Source organism: Tupaia chinensis, unplaced genomic scaffold (assembly GCF_000334495.1).
Source record: "Tupaia chinensis unplaced genomic scaffold, TupChi_1.0 Scaffold000126_2, whole genome shotgun sequence".
In the NCBI taxonomy this organism is placed as follows: Eukaryota; Metazoa; Chordata; class Mammalia; order Scandentia; family Tupaiidae; genus Tupaia; species Tupaia belangeri.
In genome coordinates, this window is record NW_006159594.1 from 5,469,816 (window position 1) to 5,473,742 (window position 3,927).

General features: G+C 35.1%; 1 pseudogene; it reads right to left on the reverse strand.

The window, feature by feature from the left end:
• Positions 1–2,708: 2,708 nt before the first annotated feature.
• Positions 2,709–3,502, reverse strand: LOC106734486 (ribosome biogenesis protein NSA2 homolog pseudogene; annotated as a pseudogene).
• Between the last annotated feature and the right edge of the window lie 425 nt (positions 3,503–3,927).

A 3,927-nucleotide genomic window follows, 5' to 3' on the forward strand; every position in this document is an offset into this window, starting at 1 on the left:
TGCCATGTTTATTATAGGGTTATTTGTTTATCTTCAAAACCAGAAGGTAATCTTCGTGTGGACAATAATTTCATCTTATTTATCTCTGTCTTCATAGCACATGGAATAATAAAAATAGATATTCAACAGAAAATTTTGAAAGAAAAAATTATTTTAATAAAATCTTTCCCTCTTTAACTCCAGAATAGGTAGTTTCTAAAATAGAAAGACAAATCAATGATGCTGTTATACCTAAAACTGAACCTTAAGTACTTCAAATCAAATACCGTGGAAATGTCATTTAAACAATAACTGATAGATTATAAGTTTCCAGTGCTTTCAGTCTGACTTCAGTTAGGCATGTGATAGGGTAAATATAAATTTTATGATTCTAAAACTGATGAACACTTTAGTTTCTGTCTGAATTAGGAACTCCTGGACTGTGAAATAAAAAGCTAATTATTTTTCCATTCCTACTCTTGTTAGAGTAAGTCTTGGTTTAATCATGCTACCCCAAATTATACATTGGTGCCTATCACACATTCTCTAGTCTCTTAAGACATTATATTTTTGTAAGGTTGCTAATAATTGCTGTTAATACATATGAATTTTTGTTTTAAGGCACTGCTAATTATTAAAGCATTTTTAGTGAATCAGTAGATTGGGTAGAAACTTTATGAATATTTTGAAAATTACTATTGTTTACTTTTATGTTTATAATTTATGGTTTTCAGATAATTCACATCTTTGTGAGGTACAATATTTTTTAAAGAACTATTTATTTTATTTATTTTTAATATGATGAGAGAAAGAGAGGGAGAAAAATGGAAAATGAGAGAGAGAGAGAGAAAGGGAAAGTGAAAAATCAAGCTTCAGGTCCAGGACTCAAACCATGGTCGACACCTCGACCACCACTCCCACCTGTGGACTCAGGACAATATTTGTTTCATTTTCTAAAGAGAGATTTTTACTAAAGGGCACGTGCACTTGCTGGAGAGACAGAGAGAGAAAGAGAGACAGAAAATGAGAAATAACATCCCAGGGGAATGGACACATAGCAATCCTTTCTCCTCTCCTCTACTCTCCTCTCAGTATCTTGGGTATGCATGCACATGTGCCTGGCGTGAATTTTAACCTGCCGGGTCTGGGACTCAAATTGTGATTGACTAGGTGAGAGTCCAGTAACATAACTATTACACCATCTGCTGGTCCCAGAACATTATTTTTTTAAAGTATACAGTGTGAAATAATGAAATCAAGAATATAAGCACATGCACCATCTGCAACATTCAGCACTACCCTATATTGTACACATCCTGAAATGACTGTGCTGTTTTTCTGAAAGTATATATTACTTTGTCGTTGACATTTACTGTTCTACTGTGGTACACAGTTCCAATGGCTGTCCCACTTATTTACATACACTCTTATGTTCTTTAACCTATTTCTCCCTATTCCACTCATCCTTGCCCATTCAGCATCTAATATTTCCCATTACTCTCTCTACTTCTATATTATAGAGTCCTTTCACTTTTACTCCTGAGTGAGGACACTCAATATTTACTTACCAGGAACACACGGTATTTGTCTTTTATAATCTGACCTGTTTCATTTAGTATTGTATCTTCTGAGAATATACGTTTTGTATAAATGTCAGGAACTCATTGTATTTTTTTTTTTTTGGAGATGTTTTTCGCTCTAGGGCGTGTGGGCTCACCAGACAGACAGAGAGAGACATAGAGACAGAAAGCGAGAAATCATCCCCCAGGGGGGATGCTCACGCCGCAATCCCTTCTCCTCCATTCTCCTCTCAGGATCTTGGGCACGCACGCACACGCACCTGACATGAGGAACTCATTGTTTTAATGACTGAATAATATTGCATCATATATAAATCCCACATTTTCTTTGTTAATTTATTGAATGTTGGACACTTAGATTGATTCCATGCATTAGTTATTGTAAATAATACTGCAATAAATATGGCTAAGCAAATGTTTTTGGTAGATTATTTTCTTATCTTTGGGTACATACCCAATAGTGAGATTACTTGGTCAAAAGGTAGTTTTATTTTTATAATTTTGAGAAAATGTCATACTGTTTTCTAAGGTGACTATACTAGTTTACATCCTCAACAACTGTGTGTGAGGATAACTGTTTCTCTGAAGTCTTACCAATATTTGTCATTGTTTATTTTTCATAATAGCCATTCTGTTGTTTTGTATTTCTCTTATGATTAGTGATGCTAAACTTTTTTTCATTTTATTTGATTATTTTAATATCTTCTTTTGAGAAAAGTCTCTAGATAACATGCTTATTTTTTTTTATTGTTAATTTGTTTTTTAGTGGCTGAGTTGTTTGAGTTCTTTATAAATTATGATTACTAATCCCTTGTCAGAGTATAGGTTACAGATATAGTCTCCCATCTTGTCCATTTTCTCTTTACATTGTTGATTATTTCTTTTGCTGTGCTGAAGATTGTTTTAGCTTTATGTAATCCCACTAGCCTGCCTTGGGTGCTGTTTTTCATGCTTTAGGGACCTTATTTAAGAAATATATACATATTTTAAAACCAGGCCACTTTAATGTTTTTGTACAATTTAATAAATAATCTTTTGATGACTGCAGACATGTAAGACTGGCTATATTCAGAAACATCAGTCATGATGGTTTTCCAGATGATGTATCATTTTCAAAAATTGCAAGGAGTTATTTGTATGCAACTGCTATCAAACCAGTTAAACAGCATTTATGCATCCATCATTTTCAGAATTGTTGGTAACTTGGGCATATTTCCCCCAAATAACCTTGCCTCCTTGTGTCACAAGGCTCAACTCATTCACGTTCACCTCAATGACAGTACCTTTGGTGATAACAACCAAAGTTGTATTTAGTGGGGATGAAGGATTCTTCTTTACGCCGAGTATTGGCAGGCAAAAGTTGGCTTTCAGTTCAGGATGTGTTATGTGGGCCTTCTTGAAACGTAAGCCCATTGGCCTAATGAATCTTTCATATTTAGGTGGTTTTCTAGTAAAGCCATCTCCAACAAAACGGACTTTTGTATCCATTCTTTTCCATGCCTTCTTCTTTCTCTTTCCTGTTCGAATAACTTTTAACACTTCTGTTTCTCCCTCGGCTCAAACCTTTGGTAGAGGGATTTCCCATCGTCCAGCTTCCTCTTTCTGTTTTTGTTTAACCATATTGGAAAGTACTTTGGCTCGGGACTGTTCTTCTCTATCCAACAGATAGGCAGGTACTACTCCTTGTGGAGTCTTTTCATCATTCTTCTGTTTGGTGTTCCTCCTTTCATGCATCTTGATAGTCTTTTTCATTTGTATTTTCTCAGCATGGTGCTGTTTATGATAGAGCTTAGCCTTCAGACCAATCATCTTTTTTGCCTTCTTTGAATGTTCATGAGCCTCCTGACTTTCCTTCTTTCTTTTTTTCCCAAACAGTAATCCAAACGGTATCCATAGTGTTTACGATGTGATTCAATTTTTTCTAAACAATTATCTTGGAACATTTTCTTTATGTTTTCTTTAAGTAGTTTTATGGTTTGGTGTTTTACATTTAAGTCTTTTTTTTTTTTTTTTAGGGAGGTATTTGTTATTGGGTACATGCACTCACTGGAGAGGCAGAGAGACAGAAAGCAAGAAATCACACCTTGCAGAGAGCATGACCATGCTGTAGTCCTTTCTCCTCTACTTTCCTCTCGGGATTTTGGGCATGCATGCACATGTGTCAAATGTGAGTTTCAATTGACTGATTCTGGGACTTGTGGTTGGATCCAGTGAGATCAGTGCCTTAACCTCCATGCCACCTCCTGGCCTTAAGTCTTATTATTATAGCACAATACAAATTTTAATCAATTCAAGAATGACCACAAAGCAATATACAATGAGTACTAAGCAATGCTGAATAATTTGGGAAAAGGAAGCATAGAAAAAG